Source organism: Vulpes vulpes, chromosome 7 (assembly GCF_048418805.1).
Source record: "Vulpes vulpes isolate BD-2025 chromosome 7, VulVul3, whole genome shotgun sequence".
In the NCBI taxonomy this organism is placed as follows: Eukaryota; Metazoa; Chordata; class Mammalia; order Carnivora; family Canidae; genus Vulpes; species Vulpes vulpes.
Genome location: NC_132786.1, coordinates 52474661 through 52500505, shown reverse-complemented (window position 1 = coordinate 52500505; position 25845 = coordinate 52474661). Strand labels below are relative to the sequence as shown.

Sequence of the window (25845 nt, the reverse complement as noted above, 5' to 3'; positions counted from 1 at the left end):
GTAATCTGGGTCAGAATGAGGAAGTTTATTTGTTTTAGCCTATTGGAGCTTTGAAATGGCACTGAAAGGATGCCATGAAAGTTCCTCCTGACTTGCATTTATTGAAGTAAGAAAATGTTCCTCTCTCTCTCTCTCTCTCTCTCTCTCTCTCTCTCGAAAATGTTTCTCTTCTTAACTTTTTTTTTTTCTCCAACTTCTACTTAGTAATAACTGCGGTCCACTCAGTATGTCGCGGAGGCTCTTAAAGATCCTCAACAGCTTTGTTGTTTTGAAAACTTGGGATTTGGGGTGGCTGCTATTTATGTTTTAATATTTTATCTCTGTGGAAGCTTGATACATCGGAGTATGCACGCAGAGGGTAAATATTGACTTACGACCCTTTGCTTTTGAGTTTGCCTTGATAGAATGATGATAGGTTTTTCCTTCCATCCTGGATACAGACACATCTGGGAGTTCTTGTCAAAAGAGATGTAGAACTGCTCTGATTATCAGAAAAATTTTGAACATAGATTATGTCACAGGGAGGAATTTCTGACTGACCCCTTCTGGTTTATGGCACCAGTGATTTTAAGTGTGTGCGACCGATCGTTGGGCCCCCCACGCACAGAAAATTGTATCTCAGCAGGTTCTTCTACCTGGAATCTGGCAAAAAGGCCTGTTCATTTGTTTGTGTGTTTGTTTTGAACATTTCATGACAGGGGAGCGTTCTGTGGACAATATGCCACAAAGGGAGCTTATTTTTAAAAGACCGAAGAAATGTTTTCTCACTTATATGATTTGTAGTAGTATGAATGATTGTCTGTATCAAAATTCATTGTAATTGTGATCTCTTGGTTGCCATACTCTCATGAATGTGATGCATTAATAATAAAACAATTTAGAAGCATTTGAGGTCCCATGGAGGTCACAGAACTGAGTCTAAAGTATAGACACTTTCTATAAGGGGACCAGTTCTTTCCTGCTATTGTACGTCAGGTTATTTTATCCCACTGTAATCACTCCTCTGCCTTTTGTCTAAGATCAAGTGTATTTTATCTCACTGTAAGAGAACTTCACAATAATGTGTTCCTATTATACATGTCATTCTTTGAATGTGTGGTTAATAATGAAGGAAAACTATGGAATGTAAACCATAGCTTTGAGGGGGAAAAAAGCAGTCATTCTAAAGATTAACTACTGATCAAGAAAAAAAAAATGCAGAATCGGGATTCTAAGAGACATGTTTTATAAGAAGTTATAATACTCTTATTTACCAAAAACTAGTAAATAAGTAAACCAGATGTTGCTGCATTTTGTATTTGTTTTGCTTACCAGGAAGTGAATATTTTTGATGTCTATGCTAAATGCTTCCATCACGTAAAAGTTAAATAATGGAGGTAAAGAGGAGGACAGGAAAGCTAAGACACCGGAGCAATTTAATTATGAAAGAACAGAATACTTTCTACCTGTTGCGGGAGTGAGGTGGATCTGGATAGGTGCTTTTTTGTGTTACATTTCTGTGTTGTGGTATTTATTTATATTCTGCTTTCAGGTAAATGATGTACAATTATGCTTATTTACACTCAGCTTTTTATGAAAACTCTTTAGGGTAGCTAAATCTTGCTAATTTATAAAATGAATTTCCGTTTTTATTAGTAAAACTCTGAGATGCACATGGAACATTGAAAAAGTCTTCATGTTATCCTCATATTTGTATGAAAAAGGAGAGTTGTGAAAGGAAAATATACTAGAATGGGATACGTTTAACATCATAATATTAGAAGAAACTCATACAAGTTTTAAAGACGAGTAGTAGAAAATTGAGGTTTATTTTTTCCATTTTTTTTAGTTTGAATTCAATTTTCCAACATACAGTATGACACCCAGTGCTCATCACATCATGTGCTCTCCTTAGTGCCCGTTACCCAGTTATCCCATTCTCTCACCCACCTCCCCTTCTGTGACCCTTTGTGTCCCAGAGTTTTTTTTATGATTTGTCTTCCTGAAAAATTAGAGAAAATTGAGGTTTAGTTGGATCATTCATAATAACTAAGTGCTCATATTCCTTATGTTGGGTATATGTCCATGTTGGAGCTGGTTAGACCATGCAGTCTAAATTGGTAACTTCATTTTCAGCAGAAAACATACTCCATATACTCTTGTAACATAGTGAAATAATCCTACATGTTGCAAAGTCTCAAATATCATGAAACCAGAAGATTTGTTTCTATCAGAAATCACTCCAAGTTGGATTTGTTATTTAAATTACTTTGTTTTACATATTGAGTTCAAAGTTTACATTTCGTTACTACTGCAGCACATAGAATTGAAAGCATGGTAGCACAACCCAAATTCGCCGCAGACTGAACTTGTTACCAAAAATATCAGCACGATCAACAACTTAGTTCAAGGAAGCTGTGATTGAGAAGAAATCTTAATCGGCAAAATCGACAGCATTTTAAAAAATATCTCCCTTGGCATTGTAATACGAGCATGTATCCTCAGGATGGGCATCCAACTTTAGTTTTTGAAACTTTGGCCTTCGTGAGAAGATAAATTCTGGAACTCACCACCCATAGAATAGGCAAGTCTAGAAATTCTGCACGTGCAGCATGTGTGACGTTATCTATTGACCGTTGTTAATTGCACCTGCTGAGTTTCACCTGAATCCAAGTCCACAGAGTCTGTCCAGAAGTTTTTCCACTCCCATTTCTCACTCTTGGCTCCTCTGGGTTCAGGGAAATCCTACCAATTTACTCACAGAACCTTCTCTGAGTCTCTTACATCTTTCTGCTAAGTGGCCTCATAGCACTTACCCTTCCTTGCTGTATGTCTACAGCTATAGCTCTGTGATCCATCTCAGCTGCATGAGGACAGTGGCTGTGTCAGCTTTTGTCCATCTCTATATCCCTAAAATCTAAAACAGTGCCTGACAATATGCACACAATACATAAGAGGCTAGCAAGGCCCTTGGGGGCCCTGGGCCCTTGGTGGCTCAGTCTGTGAAGCATCTGCCTTTGGCTCAGGTCAAGGGTCCTGGGATGGAGCTCCACATGGGGAAATGTCTGCTCAGCAGGGAGCTCGCTTCTCCCTCTCCCAATCCCCCTGCTTGCTCTATCAAATAAATAAAAAAAATATTTTTTAAATAAGAGGCTAGCATTTTAATCATCTAGTTTTGCCTTTCCAGCATGCAAGGACCACTTGAACCAACTTTTAAAATAGTTTTTATAGGATCCACCACCCTCACTTTTTTTCATGTGTTTCTGATATTAAAACGGTGAAACAAAAAAAAAAAAATGCTCCTAATTTTGCTGACTAGAACACTTCCTAAATACTTCTTAGCCGCAATTTTATTGAGCTAATTTGTTTATCTTGCTGATATTTTTCATAACAAGCTCAATTTGCTTTTTGAAATGGTTTTGACAGTCACCAGACCTCGCTGTGTTGTTCTCCAGCTTATTTTTTACTGTGTTAAATACTGCTGCAATCTCCTAAAATGTCTCTTCCTCTTGTATGTTATGTATTTCATAAACAGTCTTCCTCATGTTTATCTACAATAATTAGATAGAAAAAAACAAAAATAAGATGAAGAGACTTCTACATTCTTTCATTCTGTTGAATTAGAAATATTTCACACTGTCCCCATCTTCAAATTTTTTATTAAATATTTCCTAAGAATGGTTTTAGAGTCTTCTCTGGACTACGCTATGAAGCTTTATATCAGTTGTATTTTCATAGTAGGTTAGCTGGTATGGCAATACCAATTATCTGGTATTGGCAGAGTAGGGTTTAATAATTTTTCTGCAGGAGTGAGCTGCTACCTCTAGAGCAAGGCAGCAACTGTCTTTGAATGATGTTATTTGTCTCTTTTCATTTGCATATTTAAATGCCATTTGCCCGTGTTTCTTTTCTATGCTGTTAAACTGATCAAGTTACATAGAAAGAATCTGCCTCTTATTGTTATGCTCATTGTGTTTTCTTTCAAGAAGAAAACTGAAGCCTGGTGGGGAGTATAGGATATATTCACTTCATAAAAACATTCAAGATTTAAGAAATTTTAATCACCCTGAAAGATGAAACCCAGTGCCAGGAACCGTCATTTTGCTTTCTCTCTTTTACCTGATTTTTGCCTGAGCATTCTCAACACGGTTGTTCCATCTCGTATTGTGTGTTTCAGGAAGCCCTATACTAATTGAGAAGATAGTTGGTTCTGGAAGAAGATGAGTGGTTTCATTTTGAATCCAATCATTCTCAAACATTCCTTGAAGCACACCTATTGAAAACTTCTCCTTACCAATCAAGATTCTGTTCCCAGTCTTAAAAATAATTTCACCTAAAACAAAACTTTTATTTTGCTGTATAAATGTAAATAATGATTACAATTTAGAATTTTAAAATATTTAAAAATATTAGCACTCTTAAGTGCTTTATAGATATTAACCCTTTTATCCTCATGACAAACCCAAGGGAACGTGTCCTTTTGTCCCCTTTTTAAAGATGATGTAATTAAAGCCTAGAGAGATTAAGTGTCTTGCTCAAGGTTATCCAGGCACAGCTGTTACATGGTGGAGCTGAGGCTCATTCACAAGCAGATTGGTTTCAGAATCTGCATCTTAAGCATTCTGTAAATGTGAGTTGAAAAAGTAGCACCAAAGAGGTCATGATAAAGCTGCTGGTGCTGTGAGAGCATCAAGCGTTAGTGCCAGAGCTGGAAGTCTGAGCCCAGGACCTGTTACATACGTGTCTGCTATAGCAAGGCTCACACATCACCAATGCCATGTGAAAATATCCATCTAGACGAGTTCAAGACCCATGCAGAGTTGTAATCTTCTTGAATATCTACCAGAAGCCAAAATATACATTTTGAAAAATGAAATTCAAATCCAACTTTCTGGAATCTCTAGAATGCTTCCTCCAAATCTTGCTCTTCAGGAGCCATTTGCAGCCCCGTGTACCACACAGCACTAAAATGCTCACGCCCCTGCTCACATTCTTTCCATTGTGCAGTGGCTCCAACATTAATTCCATCAGATGCCTGAATCCTGTTTTCTTGGGTAAAAGATGATTTTTTTTCTTTTGGTAAAGGAATACTGATTCGTAGGCATAGACTACCACACACCAGAGTTGAATAGCTTTTCTCTGCTCAAAAAACTGTTCCCAATTTCTGTTGGGAAACTGTTCCTCCTTCCCTCTGACCCCTTGATACTTTATGGAAAGCTCCCTTCATTTGGGCTCATCTGCAGCAGTTATTTGCTGTGCAACAGCATCCTTAGATACACAGCAGTCAGTCTGAAGGAGTACGAAGGTTTTGAAATGAAAATACAAGGACCCATAGATGGTACCCACTGGGTGGAAAGATGAGATGAATTATCATGAGAGAGAACACAAACACAAATAATGCTATTTTATATAAGTATGCATACACACCCACATCATACACTTACATGTATGACACGTATATATGAGATAGATGAGAGTTGCTGACATAGTGATGGTGAAAAGTGTGCTAAGAAGTTACCTCATCCCCTCTGCAAATTCTTGATCTAAGAGGTGCTTAATGTTTCTTATCTGGTACCTAGCACAATGTCTAAAAGAAAGAAAGGACTCAGTATATATCTGTGAGAAGGAAGGAAGGAAGGAAGGAAGGAAGGAAGGAAGGAAGGAAGGAAGTTGAGGAAAAAAGGGGAAGGGAAGAGAGGAGGGAGGAAGACAAGAAAGGGATTACTTACTCAACTAATTGATATATCCAGCCCAGGTCATCCAGTCCTTTACTCTATTCCATGTTTTGCGAACCCTCTTGACTTCTCATTTTTTTGTTGTTTTGTTTTGTTTTATTTTTCTGTTTTGTCAAGTAGATCCCCAATCTTGGGTTAGGCTCACCTTTGATTTTCTCAGCTGGTCACTCATCAGTATCTTGGGAAAATCTTCCAATTAGGTCCAGGATAACCTATCCTATTTAATCTCACCAGATTCCTGCTCGAACTTTTGCATTAATTTAATATTTTTAACACCTAATCATATCGCCCAAGCAACCTCTCCAATCTTTCTTCACATTTCACAATATCTCAGATCACACATGACTTTCTCCTGCCTGCCTCAAACAAAATGGCATCCCTCCTCCTTCACAGCCAAACCTCCCACCCACACTTGATCTGAATTGCTCTCCACCACATACCCATTTCATCTTTCTCTAGCATCTGCAGCCCTGCCCTCGCCATTGGTCTCTACTTCTCTTTCATTAACATGCCCAGGATGTTGCATCCTTAAGCAGCCCCAAGCAAAATGACTACCAAAAAAACATTTCCAGTGATTCGATCATACCTTTTTTTCATTCCTGTCATGATCTGGTTTCCTCCTCATATTAGCTGCCTTTTGTACCCTTTCTGTGACCAAACTACCTGTTTCAGAAGTCACAAGTGTTTTTCCAAAATCAAATCCTATCAACCCCAGACAGTTCTCATCCTTTCAAATCCACCTGGAGTAGTTAACGCTGTAGACCAGTGATTTCTTCCCAGAACATTCTCTCCATGGCCTCCAATGTGACTCCTTGATCCCGAGGCCTTCCTCTTTCCCAGTCTTCCTGTCTCCTTTATGGCCTATTCTTTATCCTGCCAAGACTCCATTTGGAAGTATTTCCCCAAGTATAGACCAGCTTCCCCCATCGCTTGAAGAGGTACATTCCAAGACTCCTATCTCTATAACTCAACTTTTCAGCTAATATACATTAACTAGGCATGGGTCTTTCCTCTCAATATATTTAAGCAAACAAACAAAAAATGAAACACCAGCTTTCTTTAAAACTAGTTCTTTCTCTCCACTTCTCTTTCCTCCGCCCCCCCCCCGCCCCCCCGCCCGCAATTGTATCAATTATCTCATAGCCAACAAGGTTCAAAACCTAAAAGTAATCTCTGAATTATCTATGCCTATCTTAAAGCCTCTGTGGCTTTTTTGGTTGGTTGGTTGGTTTTATTTTTTTGTTGTTGTTGTTTAGGGTGAGAAAAGGGGGAAAGAAAGGGAACAGAAAGAATTAAACTGTTTGACACTTGGAAACTACTCCAGAGGACTGTGGAATGCTGAAGTGAGAAGGTCATGGAATGGATTCATTTTCGCTGTGGTTGCTCTTTAAAATGACTACATAAAATGCAAAAACAAGAAACTCATGTATTTTTTTTTTTCCTTCAACAGAACCAGAAACAAGCATTTGTAAATCCACACAGTAGTAAATGTAATCCTGGGCTCTAGGAATATGATGTGGCTAAAAATATCTCTTCCTGTTGACATAATTCTCACAACCCTGTAATCAGAACTAGTGGCAGATACAGAGATGGGAGGGGCTTTAAGCAAGATAGAAAGGTGGCAGATCTCAGCTAACCTCATAAACATTTCACTCATGGTCAAGATAAATATGCCATAAATTTCTTACTTTTACTACCAAAAAAAAAAGAGAGAGAGAGAGAGAGAGAGAACAAAAGGACTACATGGACTTGTGAAATAAACTTTTGCCTAACACGCTCTTTTTATGATTATCGATATTGTTTATGTTTAATTATAATAAATCAGCAGTGTTTCTTTGTTATAATGCATGTCTTAATATTTAAAGAGTTTCAGACCTGAAATTATTCATATAAAACATCAGATCAAGTTTTCTTTCAGTTTATATGTTTTATTTATTTTATTCTAGAGTTCCTGCTCTTCTCAAAGGGATTTAGAATTTCAAGACAATTAAACACGTCTTTAAAGAAGAAGAGAAGGTAAGTCCCAGGCACTAAAGTGTCTCCAGACCTACCAAATAAGACAAGAAGGCTTCTTAAAACATACAACTTGTTTGTCTCGACAAAATACTCTTTGGCTGAGCTGCACTGTGCTCTGTAGCCCCCTTATTAAGCTATTAACTTCCATGAATCACCTCTAGGAAAATGTTTCCACAAAGTGTAGTTAATCTGATTTTCATATTCTTTCTGATAATATGGAAAACAATGGCATTTCTACAGTCTTTTTCTCACCTGGAAAAGTAGATAAATGAGGACATTCTAAAATACAGAATCTCTACATCTTAACTAGAGAGAATTTTTACCAAGATGGAGTGGCCCAAACACAATGGATTATAGGGCATGCGTGTGTTTCCCCTACTTTGTAAGTGATGTGTTGGGGAGCTCTCTCCTTCTCAGAAAGTCTTAATCCTTTCTGAGCAGTACTTACATGGCAACCTTAAAGAATTAAACTTGTACCTGGTTTTCTTTTTTCCCCTCTCTCTCACTATCCTTGCTATAGCTCAGTGCCTTTTCTCAATGGTAACCATGGTCTAGTAATTTAAAGCTTTTAAACCTTGCGAATGGATTCATTTAAAACCGTATTCTGAGGGGTTTCCACAAAATGAAGAGTGTCTTCTAAAAGGAAGCTCTAAAAGAATTTACAACAGAAAACCTGAGAAGTGTCCAGCTCAGGATGTCTGTACAGTAGTACATACCTGGAAGATCCAGTTTCCAGGAGTAAATCATTTCCCCAAGTGTCTCTTTTGGCTTATTGGGTGGAGTTTTCTGAGTTTCTTCACCTTCTCCTGATTGATGGGTTTTTTTCTTTCTTCCTTTAATGTAAAAGTCAGTAAAAAGTTCTCCATGGAGCAAAGGACTTTCTAGATTGTGAAATAATTATGAAATTAAAAAAATGTAAGATGATAACATTTTTGCATCAGAAAAACTGAGTTACTGGGGTATATCTCTTCCTGATGTTCTTCATCCAAAGACAATATTTTGTTCTTGTTTGTGGTTGTTGTTGTTATTGTACTTGTTTTAAGATGAAAAAATCATTGCAGAAGTTGAGAGGTTAACTGCCTACCTCTTAAGGGTCCAGACAATCGTTGTGGTGTGTTGCCAAGATGATTTTATATTCAGGTTGCCAGATTTGGATTAATTTTATATCTAAAACAGATCGTTTTTTTCCACATTAGAGTTGATACAAATTCAATACTCGTAGAAGAGGATTTGGCTTTTCAGCTTATGGAAGGGCAAAGAGATGATAGGATGATATGTTTTTAAGAATTGAAAGGTGAAAAAAAATAAAAATAAAAGAATAAAAAGGTGGTTTAATTGTTAGTAGAGAATAGTAGCAACCCCACTTGTTTTGAGTGTCCCTCTCAGGTACTTTTTACTTTTCTCCTAAAGCATCTCAGGGAAAAATGATACAAGAGCCCTTAAGAAAAGTTTTTGCATGCACACACATCTTAACCAACTAGGTGGGGAATTCGTAGAAACTAAAATAAAGCACTGGAAAGAATGGTGGCACTATGAACCATCTCCTGCATGCAGGGTATCGCTTCCTTGATCTCAATTTGGGTAATGGTGAGATTTCCCTGTTAAGATAAAGCAAACAGTTCATACAAAATAGACTTACAATTTACTGTCATAAATTTCCTCAGTTACTATTCTTTTAAGAGCCTCTCAAAGAATTTTCATATTAGATTTTGCACACAGTCTATGGAAACAAAGTCCCTAGAAATGTATGTGCATTATATATAGCCTGAATAAGAAGCGATTTATCTAAGTTGCTTTGCTGGTATTTTCCTCAAATCCTCCCCCTGATTACCTTTCCTTTCATTCAAATGTGAATCACGCCAAAGGCACACACTGTGAGAAACCTATCTGTATAGTTTTATAATAGACTTCAAATAAATTAAATTTGGGGGATAAATTATCACTGAAGTGTCCTGGGAATTAGGTGCACAGCTCCTCTTGCTAATGGGAGCCATGCACCTAATTTCAGGCACTCTACGCTGAGAAGTAATCACCTGTGTGTTTTCTCCTATAAAAATATAACTCAGTATTCACTGCCAAAGCAATACTTGGTTCTCTGAAACCCATTGTTGATGAGAGCCCTTTAGATCTCCAGCATTTCACCTCAGAAAAAGTGTTATGAATGCTGCTGTAATAAAACATGTCAACCTCCTCTTGTCTTTTAAGTATCCTCTCTTGGAACTCTTCTCTTGTCAATTCATGAAAAGCACTCTACCCATACTGGGAGGTTCTCTAGGACAACCATTTAGTCTTTAATAGCTAATACATAAACTTGAATGCTTTAGTGCTCCTCTGAGATACACATTGAATGATACCTTTTATATGAGATAGTTTGCTGCTGGGTAGGGAGGCTGCTGCCTTCAAAACACACATATACGCATATATGTTGAAGAAACAGCAGTTCGCATTCACAGACCCCCAAACTCTGTCTAAATCAGGCAAAACGCCCACACGTTTTCTAATGCAGGAAAAACATCCCAACAAAAATAAACAAAACAAAGCAACTCTAGAAGAGTTTTCTCCAAACTAGATGATCGATCAAGGAAGATTTCTTGGGTTTTCCTGGTCTGCTTTAGACTAGGTACGGGTGAGCGTGCTTTTAGGGCATGCTAGTATTTTTCAGTGGGGTTGTAAACACACTTTCCATTTCCTAAGGCTCCCCAGATATTTTAACTCAGCCTAACAAATGCTCAGAAACATTTCCTAAATGCAAAACATTGCAAAATAATGTTTTGCAAAAACTGACACCTAGAGCTACATATGCCAACTTCAGGGCACACAATCCTGCTGTTGTCCAGAAGAGTGGATAGGGAGAACAGAAAACACGTAAAATGTTGCGTGGTCTGCCTTGGAAGTGGAGAGAAGCAGCCCCATATGTTACTGAAATCTGCAGATAAGCCAGGGCTATCATTTTTGGTCAGCCAACTCCACCCTTTTCCAGGCCTTTGTAAAATTAAACCCAAAACTGCAAAGCCTTTGATTTGTATAAAATTTCTATCACCCGCTTTTCCTGCTGGGTCACGTTGACCACAAGGGAAAGGGAAAAGCAAACTACTCAGAAAATCCCCAAACTAAATTGTCCCCTCTCTGCTGCCACTGGTATTGGAAGCTGATCATATTACTATCTGGCAGATAATCAATGAATTGGAAGAGATGAAAGAAACAGTATAAATTAGCAACAGCAAATAACATCGTGAGCCCCTCTGATGCTTGCAAGTGGCTCTATGTTGTCTTCTGGAACAAAAATCAGAGTGGCGGACTACAGATTTTACTTTTCATCTGGGTGGGTTGGTATTTTGCAGACACAGCATTTGGTGCAAGGGGAAAGGTGGGGTTTTAAATTTGAGATACCGTGATAATTTTCCACTGTGCTTTCTGGTCCCTTCCTCCTGAACAAGCAAGGTTGTGTCTAAGCCTGGACCTAAGCTGTGCAATTCAATGCCTCCTGTTTGGCCTGAGACGTAGAGAATGATTTAGCTTTCTGAGGCTGCCAGTCTGATTGCAGAGGTTTGGGAAATCTGCTCCCAAGGGAATATTTAGACTGATCGGGTGCTTTGACCATTCATGTTTGCATCTGGCTTGTAGGAGGAAGACTTAAGTATGATGTCCATGTGTGTCTTCTGTCACAGAGCCAAGGATGACACTTTGCCTCCATTAAAAAAATATTCTATGGGGCACAAACAGATTTTCTTGCTAAAATGTATAACCTACGGGGGGGATAAGAACAGAAGACAAGAAGTTTAAAGGAAAAAAAAATCATCTTTGTAGGTCACTGCTTTTTTAAAATCATGAATTCAAATTGAAAAGCAATTCACTCTATATTAAGAAGGTAGTGAGCAAAATGGATTTGTTGGGACTGTCCCAGGGACAGTGAAGAAACGGCAGAAATAGTGATTTAATGCAGAGAGGTCGCATTCACAAATTCACATCAAAACATGTGAAAAAGTAATATGCTGAAGTTTATTATTTCAGTTGAATCTTAGATGTAAAGCATCGCCCTCACAGAGTTAAAGTAAGTAGAGATTTCAAGGCCCTTTAAAAACCCCATTGTGATGATTCGTGGACATCGACAGGGACCAGACTATAAAGTGATATGACAAGTAGACGAACTATCCTGTAAAATGCCATCAGCAGAGAACAGTTAGGAGAGGGCCAAAGCAAGAGGTCTAAAGACAAGTCTTCTGTTTAGTAACTCAAGAATCAAATAAAATATTTCCCTAGAGATTATATGGACAATTTGTGTGTGTGTGTGTGTGTGTGTGTGTGTGTGTGTGTATCCCTAATAGGTGGTACCTTTTTGCCTTCAGTTTTACAATCAGTAAAGACAAATAAATAAATGCAGTACTACATGGAGGACACTTTGATAAGGACAGCATGTGCCTTGGAACTGAATAATTTAGGTTTAAATTCTCATTCTATCGCTTTCTAACCTTGAAAACTTGGCAATATTAATTCATTTCTCACTTCCTCAGTCTCTTCATCAGTAAAATGGGAATAATAAACCTCTCTACCATTATTTTATGAAGATAAAATCTTTTTTTATGAGGATAGAATCTAATTGCTGTACTAAAGTACCTATATTTATCATACTCTGCAAATTGTGTCTATTGTTAGTATTGGGGGTATTATTTCAAAAGGGTACCATGTTCTATAACAAAAGGGTTTCTATTTTGAAACTTCCTTTCCCAAGGCCCATTCATTAATGGAAACGATGCAGATAATTTCAACATTATTATGCTTTATCATATTTTATTGACAGAGGTGTGAATTTGTAAATTTGATGAGCGAAAGAAAACAGTAGAAATAGGCAATACTGAGATTTGATTTGATTTGATTTGATTTTTAGCAGAGCAGCCACAATTCAAGTAAGCCACACTCTACCTCTCTGATCACACTGCAGTGAGATTTAGAGAGGTGCAATGCATGTTGAAAGTTTTACCTCCAGGAAATGTAGCCAATTGCCAGTGTTCTCTCGAAGTCATCTTTCTTGTTAGGTTTCGAATAGAAAGCTCTGCTTTATGGAAGATTACCAGAAGTAAATAAGCCTGATAAATAGGAGGGTGAAAAACGGATAGCAACAAAGCTAAGCTTCAGGGGCTGGCTTCAGAGAAGGCCCCTACTAAAAAGGCGGCGATTGTTCTGTTGGCTGCTGCATCCCCCAGCACTGCAAGAGTACAATGTCAAGTACATAGTAAAAGTTTAATAAGTATGTGTTCAATGGATGAGTAAGTGAACCGTTTTCCTGGGAAATAATATACTAGATGGTCTCTATTCTACGAGCCTTGAGACAGATTCTAATAACAAAGACTAATATTCTTAACCTTGTGTGGAGGCAAGCATTCAACGATTATTTGACCTTGGCTGTTTTGGATTTCAACATTGCATTTGTGCACCGTCGCCCCATCCTTCTGCTCCGTATATCTCCAGACTAAGCCTGATTAAAGAGGCCATCGTTTTTCCTTTGTCTTATGCACATCCTTTACCACTATGGAGTAATTTCTAAGCCTAAGTAACTTGTTCCTTGCCTGGTGAGCCTGACCATATAAGAAATGTCATACCAAAGGAGCCCAGGGATCCATGGAGCCAGCAGTGGCCCCAAGGAATATTCTACAGGAGACTGTGGTTGCCATCTAGCTATTACCTCAATAGAGTTCTTCAACATCCCCTGATAATTCATCAATAGTTGATCATACAAGAAATCATTTAATCATTTTGAATGGTATAAGCTGAAAGTAATTTTTCTATATTTCTACCCCTAGTTTTAATAAAGATCCATATTATACAAATTTAGTTATCCCAGAGTTTAAATGATGGTGAATACTAAACAGTGATAAAATGTGATGATCTGCAAAAGGATTGTTACATAATTACAAAGTATTTTTAATTAATAAGTATGATAAGCATAGGTGAATACCTAAGTAAAATATTGACTTCATAGATTTCTACCTTCTTCTGTTCCTCTTTTTCTCCTTACTCATTCCTCTCTGAATAAATGGGATTTCCTTAGTTCACAGATTTTGGGGACTTGTGCTTTATCCAAATAGATACGTATCACTCTCCTTGTTGATTTGTGACATCAAGAAGAGACCAACAGTGGTAAATTGTGCCACTATAGCAGATCCTTAGAAGAGTCAAATGTCAATTTAAAAAAAAATCAACTTTGTGAACATAATAAAACCCAGTTGAATTAACAAAGGTGACTTCAATTGAATAGCATGTTCAGGGTAAGAGATACATTTTTTTGTACCTCTATAAAGGAAACTTTTTTCTTTTTACACATGTATCATTCAAGTGCCAAAAAAAAATCTCTCCCAGACACTGTTTATTGAAAAAAATTTCATAAGAGCCAATCTCACTTTTCCAGCAGAGCAGCAACCTATCTTTCTAAAAGATAGGGAGCAGGTGATACTTTTGAAAACACTGCCTGCATGTTGCAACGCATTTATTTAAAAATACCGTTTCTATTATTCTTGAACACTTAGAGTAAAATCTCATTGTAAATGGCATTATCACCAGGAATGATGAGTTGTTTTCATACAAGAAGTTCAAATCCTCCTCTGATGTGGTCAATTAGGGGAGCTTTAGTATAACTCCTTAGGACCAACTTAGTACATTTTGCTGTGACCTTTTTTTAAATATATATTTGGGTTCTCATGTCCTTCTGACCTACATAGCATGGAAGAGTCAGCCGTCAGTTGGTATTTCTCAGAGTTGCTCAAGGAGAGTTTCTACAGTGGGGACTGGCAATTTGTGTGCTGGCTTCTATGTGTGTCTATTTATATGTGCAGCTATAGATCTACCTATCATCCCTTCCCTCTGTTCAACTGCTTACCATTGACACACTTCATGAACAAAAGGTCTTTGGTGTGAGCATGTTCTTAGAGTGGATTTATACAAAGTGGACTAGGCCTTTATCAGAAGAATGAGATGTGCAAAGAAAACCCTGCATCAGCACTCCCTCTTCTGTGTCAGATTTTGACCTTCAGACCTACCTTAGTTTATAGTCTGTCGCCAGTTTGAAGAGTTTCCTTCCTCTCTCCTGGAAAGGGACAGTGGGAGGTAGGCAGAGGATGCACTTCATCTCTTCTCTGCAGAGTGGTCAGCAACCTGGCACCTCTTAGAATTGCCTCCTGTGGCCTCCACTCCCATTTGCACACCACCCACTAGAGTCAGCTAGGAAGTCATTGTGCAAAGCACGGGCTTATAAATGTACTTGTGTTAACCATATTCCTATTCTTTTTTTTTTTATTTTTATTTATTTATGATAGTCACAGAGAGAGAGAGAGAGAGGCAGAGACATAGGCAGAGAGAGAAGCAGGGTGCATGCACCGGGAGCCCGATGTGGGACTCGATCCCAGGTCTCCAGGATCACACCCTGGGCCAAAGGCAGGCGCCAAACCGCTGCGCCACCCAGGGATCCCCCCATATTCCTATTCTTTATGGATTTTTAAGATCACAATTATATCCAATGCCAAAGTTCAAATACAGATAAAGTGGCACTCAAGGAGAGATCTGACCACTACCTAAGAGAAAAGCAGGGGGGCAGAGGGAGCATGCTTGACTGGCTGAATCAACAGAGCATGTGATTCTTGATCATGGGGTGTGAGTAGTTCGAGCCCCACACTGGGCATAGAGATTACTAAAAAAAGAAAAAAGAGGTGAAAGGAAAATGGAAGACAATTTTGAGTGCAAATAATAGATGACAGCATCTATTATCATTATCATTATTTAATGTTAATTTATCATTAATATGTGCTGAGACCTGTGGTTATATATAACTATGTCTTGGGGAGCATCAGGTATAAATCAAGGAATAATGAAGAAGTTGGTGTTGGTCCTTTTAGATTAGAAGTGTTCAAGCTCAGTCATGGGTAAGTGAGGGTTCCATCTGGCCAGCATTTGAAAAAAAAATGGCTTAGAACAGAAGTTGAGTCCTTAGAAATGAGAACACACCCTTAAATATTTATCTATTTATTTTTGTGTGGCATTGTGCTAGGGCTTGGAGAGATACAAAAACGGAGTCAAACATACATCTGACCCACAGAGAACTCTCAGTCTGTTAAAGGAAATAAGCCATAAGCAAAACACATCAAATAAAGTGGTTCATGGCACGGGAGTCCACATGATGTGTCGTGTTAATTAAGAGGAAAAGGGAGATGAGTGCCGGATTTCTTAAGGAAAATTCTGTTATTTAAAGAATAGGGATGTTCAGATGGTCTCCAGAGATCACCTGCAGCCACTGAAGTTTATAGTGGCAGGTAGGGGACATGAAACGCCCACAGTCTGCTTTGTCCTTAGTTCATATCTGTTCTTACTCCATTTAATAGAGTATTTTTGAAGACTCCTGGGACCAGAGTTAAAAGCAAATGAGGCATTTTCCTGATCTTATATAGCATCATTTACTCACTTAACAAATATTTCCTAAGCGCCTGCTTCTGAGGAGCAAATGTGGTATTGTCTGGACAAATAATTTATAGTAAGGGCCACCCTGTATAATACAATTAAATAGTTCAAAACTTTAAAGTTGAGATACTTCGAGTATGTAAGATCGTTGGCATAATTTAGTTACCTCCTTAGAATGTCACATCAGAGATAAAGCACTAAGGGTTACTCTAAAGTGTTATTTCCAATTGGTTGATTAGGTAAGTGTTCTCAACCTGGGACTGTTTTTGCCCTACATGGAGGCCTTTTTGCAGTATCAGGAGACATTTTTGCTGGTCAACTTGGGAAGGGGGTGCTACTGACATCAAGTGGGGAGAGCCCAGGATGCTGCTAAACATCCTACAATGCACAGGAGACTCCCACCCCCACCCCCACCCCAAAAATCAGTGCTATCGAGGTGAGGTTGAGAAACCCCAGCTAATGTTCATATCTCTTCTTAAGTCACACTAATTGCCAACAACAAAGGTTCCTCACAGAGAGGCCAGATACTCATCTACCCCTTATGAAGGAACAGGCACCCCAGTTAAACAGAGAATCCAGCTAGACCTCAATAATGTCATCAGAAGGAAGAGCAAATTGTCAAAGAGATGGAGACGAGAAAGAGGAAATAAACATGGAGCGCAGACTCTGTTGGGCTAGAGAAGCAGGCAGGCGGACGTCCCAGTCAACAGGCCAAAAATGGGCTTCCAGACAATAGTGGCCAGCAGTAGAGCTAAATTAAGAGGCATCATTTCTCAAGGACCAGCTGTGCTCTTGAAGGCTCATCAGCCATTGCTGCCTGTTTATTGGCAGCAAAGATTCACCTTTTCTTCTTATTTTCATAGCTGCCAACCATGCTTCCTTGCCCTTGAGTGCTTTCATTGAGACCTTCACCTCAGAGCTCCTGCTCTGAGATCATCCCCGCTCACCCTCACCACAAGACCCCTTGGCACCATACTCCCCCACCATGCTCAACCTTCCCCCTGCTGGGTTCTCTACTGTGGGCTACTGAGTCACCACATGGTCGTGGCAGATGGGAAAGGAAGACAGAAGGACCTGCTCTTATTGCCAGCGGTACGTTGGGAACAATGTGCTTCTGTAAACCAAAAAAATGGGAATACAGACTCATTTCCCCGAATAAATAATTATACACATGGTGATCAGATTCTGGTTCCATTAGGACAGTATGATACAAATAGATTTTTATGAAGTGTCTTGAAATCTAATCAACTTTTGTGGTGCTATATTTTGTTGTATTTTGGGTCCCAAAGACCCAATTTACATGCAGAATCTCAGCAATATTTTCTGTGACCAAATGACCCATAACACTCCCAGGCTGCTCTGGGCAGCTTTGCAGGTTCTCCTACCAACTTAAAAAAATTCACAGTGTACAGGGATTTATGGTTGGAGAAAACACTCCCTATCCATTATGTCATTAGTTTCTCACATGAGCCCAGGAAAGTTGGGCCTCTTTCAGCACTGTGCTTGGCATTTAGTGGATACATAGCAAATAGCTGATAAATTAACAAATGCCCACGTTTTGAAATGGTAAAGCATTCTGATCATTAAAAGGACTTGCCTAGTGAAACATGGTTTCTTCATGACAGATCTCGCACCCCGGGCAGCTGACTCGTCACCTGGGCTCTTTCATGCTGCCTCTCTAGGTTTGTCTGGACCAGGACAGACACACAGCCATAGAGATCTACAGTGAGGCCAAACTAGTTCCTGGATTCCGGAGTAGCCAGGTCACCTCACAGAGAGTGCCCTTTAGGGGGAGAAGTCCTGAGTACCTGAGCATTGCCTGAGTCCCTTGCACACCTTCTCTTCCTTACTTGGCTACCACGTCCTCCCTCTCCCCCTCTGATCCCTCTTTCAGATCTTCTCTCTCCAGTGATATCCCACAATCAAGATCTTTCTTGTCTGATCTTGGGTTATCCACATTAACATATCCTGTACTCTACTCCTTAAAAGACACAGTCTCAGAGGCCACTCAGAGCAACTCCATCAGAGATAGCTGTCTCCTGCTCTTCAAGGCAGGGGAGCCCTGCTTTTGATTTATTTTGTATTTCACCACAGGGCTGAGCACACCCTAGAGGCATTTAATCTGTTGACTTGAATTGATCTCAGATGCTAGGCTTGGCCTGATGTGAACCTTCACCCTGTAGGACTCAGCAGGTCATTGGAACTCATTTCAGTGTAAATCTAAGACCCCTGACAGCTCCAGCTGACTCTCTCTGAGGTCCATGGGTCTGGCCAAAAGCTCATAGCCTTGACACCAGATCTAGTTAAAGCAAAGAAATGCTCTTCCTTCAAAGTCTGCAGGTTGAAGACCTAAGATGTTCTAGAGCCAAGAATATCAGTCTCCCCTTCAAAAACTATCAGTTACCTAAAGAGTAAAGTGCAAAATCTGTATCCCTACATTCTGATTCTGATTAACCTTTTCAAATTTTTTTCTCATTTTTCATTTTCATCTTCCATGTGTTTCAGCCAAGCAGAACCATTTACTTGACTCTGTGGAAGGGCCTTTTACTACATGGCCTCTCCCCCCTCACCTCCACCCACCTCTATATAACCCCGTCCATCGGATTCATTCACTCTCTTGTTCAACAAATATTTATTATGTGTCTACGAAGTGTCAGGCAATATGCTCCATGCCAGAAATACAGTGGTGGCCTAGAGAGTCAAGGTCCCTTGTGGAGTTTAAATTCTTTAGCAACGGCTTCATATAAAACAAATAATATAATTTGGTATTGACAAAGCGTGATGTATTTTGAGGAGGGACACTGAGAGGGTCCTATGACAGGGAATAACAGGAGAATCTTACTTAGAAGGAGAAGTCGTGGACAATTCTTTGAGGAGAGGTCATTCAGGCTGAGAACTGAAACTATGTGAGACTTGTAGGTAGGAGCCTTCCAGGGCAAAGGGCAGCAAGCCTTCAAGTCTCTTTCCCACCACCAACCCCCGACTCACTCTGGCCCCTAGAGTTGGAAACAGTACTTCTTGGAATTCCCGTATACCCTATCTGTTCCTCTCTGGTGAGGTGTCTCACTTTCTGCCTCCGACTAAGGTCATTTATCTCCCCTCCCTTGAGGGCAGCATGCATATCACATTCACTTTTGAAGTCTGCCCCAGCAGAGCAATGATGACCCTTGCCTCTTTCTGTCCACCCTTCCACATGCATCAACATTCTGGAAGGTGGTCTGGCAGGGCGACTCTCAACACCCAGCAGGGGCAGGGGAGCTCTCCATATGGAGCTAGCAGGTAATGTGCTCCTCACTCCATCCTCGCAGTCAACAGTGCTAACTGCCTGATGATCGACTCAACTGTCGTTGCCAACTAGAGAAATGGCAAGACTCTGAAATGTCTTGTAGAACTGAGAAGTGATAAGCTGTTTGCTACTCTGGTAACTGCGTGGACATGGTGCTAGGAGTGCATGGGCAGGAGCCATAGACCCATGTGACTTAAGTTGGGACGCTGGTTTGAGACAGGTGTTACACTTAAAATGTAATATATATATATATATATATATATATATATATATATATATATTATCATTAATGTGTTATAAAGTGTATGTTTAGGGGCACCCGGGTGGCTCAGTGGGTGAGCACCCGCCTTCAGCCCAGGGCGTGATCCTGGAGACCTGGGATTGAGTCCCACATCAGGCTCCCTGCATGGGGCCTGCTTCTCCCTCTGCTTGTGTCTCTACCTCTGTGTGTGTGTGTGTGTGTCTCATGAATAAATAAATAAAATCTTTAAAAAAAAAAAAAGTATATGTATACACACACACACAGTGAGAGCAGAAAGGGTTGAAGTTCAGAAAACAGAGTAATTATATAAAAATACTCCTCGCCAGGATAAGAATGCAGCCTTTGGGAAGCCAATCGAAGTCGCTGGTAAATAAAAGAGTTAAAAATCATAGCACGAAAATTGGTTTCATAAAAGAACAGCATTCTGCAACTGCCTTGTTACGATATTGAATTCTACTGGAGTAAATTAGGAGTGGTGTTCTCTTGTTTAGCTGTCATTAAAGAACTCAGTGGTAAATGTCAGTATCCCCACCAAGATCCCACTGAGTTTTGCGAAATTCTCCAAAAACCTCTCCACCGGGAGAATTTATAAGCTCCGCACGTCCGGCCGTCTTAATGTGTGAAGCTGACTGAGATCTAAGAGTAATGCGACGCAGCTCAATTTCAATTTGTTTGTTTTCTAACAATGTCTTTGACACGTTCCATTATGACACGTTCCAATCTGATGGCAAATGACTTCCTGTGTCCAACCAGAAAAACGTTGTAAGAAGCGTGCCAGGTGCACTGCTGGCTTCCTTGCGGTCTCGGACAGCAGGCCCCTTGCACATCTTCCTTCCGAGGATCGCTGGGCCAGGCCGGGGGCAGCGCCCAAGAACCGGCTGAGGTGTCTTTGCCGCCTGCACAGTACCAGCCACCTCTGCAAAGACTCCCCAACATGAGCTCCGAGAGTGGGGAGAGAATCTGCGAGTTTGCTGCTGAAGGAAGGGAAATGATCCTTTGCTGGGCTAAATGCAAGGAGCCGCAGGCCGCACCCCTGCCAAACAGCGAGTGCCCCTTGACCCGTGGCCTACCTGGGGGTGGGGGACTGTCAATCCTTGCAGCATAGGACAGACCGTAGGGGAGCAAAGACATCTCATGCAACCCAATCGGGGAACCGACAGCAAGGGGAGGGGTGGGGGGGTGGGGGCAGGAGGAAGAATAGGAATTCTCACAAAAGTTTGGTAACGTCTCAAAGTGAGTCGGGGGTCCTAGCGGGCTACCTCCCCTTTCAACCACAAAGTACAGAGTGAAAGAATATGCTCAGCTTACTTTGTCTCCCTACCACATTTGATCTCAAAGAACAATCAGCCACGGCTGATTTCTGAAGACTGCTCAGAATAGAGAGATTTCGGGTGCCCCCCCCCCCATAGGCAGCACTGTCAACAGGAGGCATGGCAGGTACTGACACCAGCACCTGGAAACACTCAGATGCTCCACACTTTCTCTTTCATTGTAAAATCTACCGCTGGGCATTCTCTTTACACAGGGCCTCGGATGATAAGTGTTTAGAGGAGGAATGATCCTGAAGGAGAATAAAGCCCAAACCTCGGGGGCTGTCAGTGGACACTAGAGGAATCAAATATTTGAAGGTTGAAGTAGAGAAATTTCTTAAGGGGGGCGGGGGGGGGGGACAGGGTGGAAATTCAAAGGAGCTGCAGAAAGAAAGAAAATGAAGCAGTTCCATCCGACCGGAACCGAATCTCTCATCTGACCTCTGGTTGCTGGGGTGGCTCTCCCCCCGCACTCGTGCACCCACATACCCCGCAAGCCTCATTAGGTGATCAGACAGGTTGGAATAAATTGCACCATCCCAAGAAGGATGCTCCACCTGGGAGGATCCAAGACCAGCTGGAAATCCTTTTGGAGGGTTTCTGGCCAGGAATTTGGCACCTGCGTATCCCAGGTAAAAGCCTGGAGTTTTCGGGGATAGCCCCAATTAATCATTTAAAAAAAAGTTTTTAAAGATATGTATGTCACTGGCTTTTAAATATTTAAAAGAGCCTTCTTTCGTGTATAACAAAGCCATAGAACAGCTTAAAAGGCCTTCGGGCTTTGCTAATTCTTAATTTGGTGACAAAGTAACGCCTCTCTCAAAAATAACCTGCGTGGATCTTTTTAGTGATATAATACAACAGGTGTTTTTTGTCCACTTTTTAGCAAGAACACGATTCCACTGGAATACATTGATTTCACCCCCCCCCCAAGAGAGCTAATTCTAGGGTTAGAGGTAGATGTATGGCTACCAGTTACTTGCATACGAAAATCAAGAGGTAGGGTCTGTTTCCCTCCTGGAGTGATTTGCTATCTCTGGTGGCATACAAACTGCATTTTTTAAAATCCAAAACTTAGTTTAAGAAGAGTTAAGAAAGGGGATCCCTGGGTGGCTCAGCAGTTTAGCACCTGCCTTCGGCCCAGGGCGTGATCCTGGTGTCCCGGGATCAAGTCCCGGGATCGAGTCCCACATTGGGCTCCCTGCATGGAGCCTGCTTCTCCCTCTGCCTGTGTCTCTGCCTCTCTCTCTCTCTCTCTCTCTCTCTCTCTGTGTCTCATGAATGAATAAATAAATAAAATCTTAAAAAAAAAAAAAAAAGAAGGATCAAGAAGCCAATAAGATTTTAGGTCATATATGTACCCAACTTTATATTATCCAATTTAGTAATTTGCTGAATATATTTCAAAAAAATCAGGTTTGGTTTTTAGATTCTTGCCAGGCATAAAACTGGTCCCAGACATAGAAAAAAAGACCACCATGTCTTGAATAGTAAAGTAAATTGGTCACTACTAAAAGCGCTCTTTCACCTTTTTTTTATAAAGATGTGAAAACTATTAAAAGTGATAAATATATTCTACTTCCACTATCTTTATATATCTGTGATTCAACTCTTCAATTATATCTAAACCTCTAAGAAATACATCAGTCTTTTCACCAAACTGATTTTTAGTTAGTTTTTCATTCCCTAAGAAACTACTTAAAGCTCCTAATTTGTGATTAGTAAAATTTTCCTTTTCATTTACGAAGGGCAACATTTTAATCATTGAAGAAGTAAAATGATTAAGATGCTCTGGGGTATAATAAAAGCAGATGATAGAAATTGGAAATAGGTTTTCTTTTCCTATTTTTGAAGGAGCTAAAACAATAATTTTGAGGAAGAAATCTTAGCTCTTCAGTGCTTTTTTTTTTTTTTTTTTTTTTTTTTTTTTTTTTCTGGGAAGCTAGAGCTGGCCAAGTAGATCAGAAATAGTATCCAGAATCAGACACTGAGTGTCTGGAGCAGGATTGAAGTGGAAAAAAAAAAAAAAGTGAAGAGGTAGGTGGTGCATGTATATGTGGCACCAGCAACAGTGGCAAAGGATGAAACTGAAAACTTGGTCCATTTTATAAGCAGCCAAATGCCATCTTCATGCTGCAGCTATAAATTTAACCCATATGTCTTCAATGTACGATCCCCTTGATTTTCCAGAACAATAAGCTTTAGTACACTTATTATCATATTGATTTCTTTAAGCTTTGCCTTGCCCTTCTCAAAAAGACTTGAATTGTTACAGTATTTGAAGTGAACCCTATCACCTAAAAGAAATCACCTTTCTTTGGTGTATCAAAGGTGTATCACCTATCACCTAAAAGAAATCAGTGTCAAAAATTCCTAACCAGGGATCCCTGGGTGGCTCAGCGGTTTGGCGCCTGCCTTTGGCCCAGGGCGCGATCCTGGAGACCCGGGATCGAATCCCACGTTGGGCTCCCAGTGCATGGAGCCTGCTTCTCCCTCTGCCTGTGTCTCTGCCTCTCTCTCTCTCTCTCTGTGTGACTATCATAAAAAAAAAAAAATTAAAAATTCCTAACCAGTTTTACCCAAATGCACATAGAGAATCACAAATTCATGTTGCTATGTTGTTTTGCTATTCCAGTAATGTTTCTAAAATAAATATTAAGGTAATTTTATGTAAAATAGGAACAAATGTTTTGGAACCCTACTGGAAGGAAAGTTCATCTAAAAGTATAAAGGATTATGTACAAATTTATTCATTTTGAGGAGAACATTTCCAGTACAAGTATTATGGCATTTTCTTAGGGATAGTCTTTGTGGTGCCTAAAACAATCACCTAACCACATTTTCTATTGCAAATCCCAAATTATAAAAGTTCAACTTGCTGCACGCACACACATACACACGCACACACACATGCACTGAAGATGCATTTTAAGATATTATAAAGCTAAAATTGCTGACAAAAGCCAAATGATTGTTTCCAATGCTCACTCGCTATGGAATTAAAATCCCCAAACAATGACCTTGAAATATTCTATGTCACATATACTTAAAAATTAAGAAGCACTTGTTGCTGAGACAGGCATACGCATTACCTTGGATATGTGGCCCCTGTAATATATGACGTTGAAATATATTTGTTAGCTCGCTGTTTGAGGGCCCAATAAATGTGTTACGTATCTCAATATGTCACCTGCCTCTGAAATTTCAGGATGTAGTTCCAATTTTTGTCTCTCAGGTGAAACCCACCAAATGAGATTTCACTTGCATGATTCAATAAAATTGTCGTTTTCTACCAAATGCCTACATTTGGACTGTGCTGAATTGCTGACCAGAGCTCCTTCAAGGGAAAATCAGGGAAACACTTTGAGATGGTGTCAGAGCTGATTTTTGTCCTTTGACTTATCTTGGCCACCTCTAGTTTCCCAGATAGCTTTCCAATTGCTACTGCTGGGAAAGTGGGCTCCTGATGAAAATAGTGACCTGGGGATGCGGAGCAGTTGTTTCAGCTGATGGGCAAGACTTCAGCTGCTACAGACACAGTCCTAGGGCAGGTGGCATTCACTTCTCCTGGCCACTCAATTTCCATATTGGAGCACTTCTGCCTTCAGTTCATTATTAAAAAAAAAAATCTGCAAAGTTATTTAAAAGACTCCTAAGTTGTTTTTGCATTTTTTTTTCTTTCTGGGATATCACCGCAGACCTTCTGTGAATTTCACACATCAGTTTTGATTACCCTCAGTACTGTACAAATAAGTCCTATTGCAAGACATGATGAAAGCCTAATATGATTATATCCTCCTCCAAATATTTCATGAAATGCTCCCTGAAGTATCCACATTTGTATTTGTTTACTAATTGCCACTGGGTTCTGCAAAATTGGTGGCCACTAATTTTCCTCTTACTTAGATTTGCTTCTAAAGTTAATAATAATAATAATAATAATAATAATAATAAGATGAAAAATGAAGTATTTAATTATCCTGTTTGTCCACAGTACCATATTATATACTTTAAAACTTATTAAGAGGGTAGATCTCACAGTAAGTGTTCCTACCACAATAAAATAAAATTTTAAAATATAAATATATGTATTGTTGGGGCTTTTCATATTTTCTCCAATACATATCCTAGGGACACATTTCAGGGGTTACCTTTTCAATCTACTCCACAGGGACTGTCCACATGTGTTTGAAGGCCTATCCTAACATACACCAACCAGCCTTTTAGGCTAACTTATATTTTGTGGAATACACATCACACAGGCACCACTAACATTAGAAATGTCCAAAGCATCTGTAAAGGGGACTAGCCCAAGTTTTGTATACAAGACTCCTTCGCAGTTTGGTTTTGCGGTATACAGGTTAGAGATATAGCTGAAAGCATCCATGTCAAAATGGAGCAGTCAAATTTACATATATTTCCCATTTTCACTATGAAATCAGTCAATACATGTCCACGCTGATTCCTTGTGAATGACATTGATTTAAAGACTGTCTTGTTTATTTTTCACATGATGACTGAAATATCTATTCAGGGCATTACTTTTATATGTAAAGTTATACTGTGTTGATGGATTTTGTAGTCTTTTTATGACAAGGCAGTGAGAAAAAACCTTTCTTTCCATGACTACTAAAGATAGCAGCAGGGTTAGATGACAGCGTTCCCCTAGCTATTTGTCTGTCACAGAGAACGGTAAATTGCAGCCTGTCTGAAGGTTGGTGTTTAGACACATTCTGAGATTAATGGTTTTGCATAGACACTTTGGACTCCAAGTGATTTTGAGATGAGCTCTATCAAAAATATCCTCTGGTCAAA

At 39.8% G+C, this 25845-nt stretch overlaps 1 protein-coding gene across 2 annotated transcripts in view; it reads left to right on the top strand.

Annotated features, from left to right (window-relative positions):
* Positions 1 to 25845, top strand: part of TENM3 (teneurin transmembrane protein 3) — a 2512213-nt gene that overhangs the window by 1805755 nt on the left and 680613 nt on the right. For both annotated transcript variants that reach the window (XM_072763857.1, XM_072763858.1), the window contains one exon: positions 7661 to 7730. The gene's annotated coding sequence lies outside the window, so the exon portion shown is untranslated. The remainder of the gene's footprint in view (positions 1 to 7660; positions 7731 to 25845) is intronic.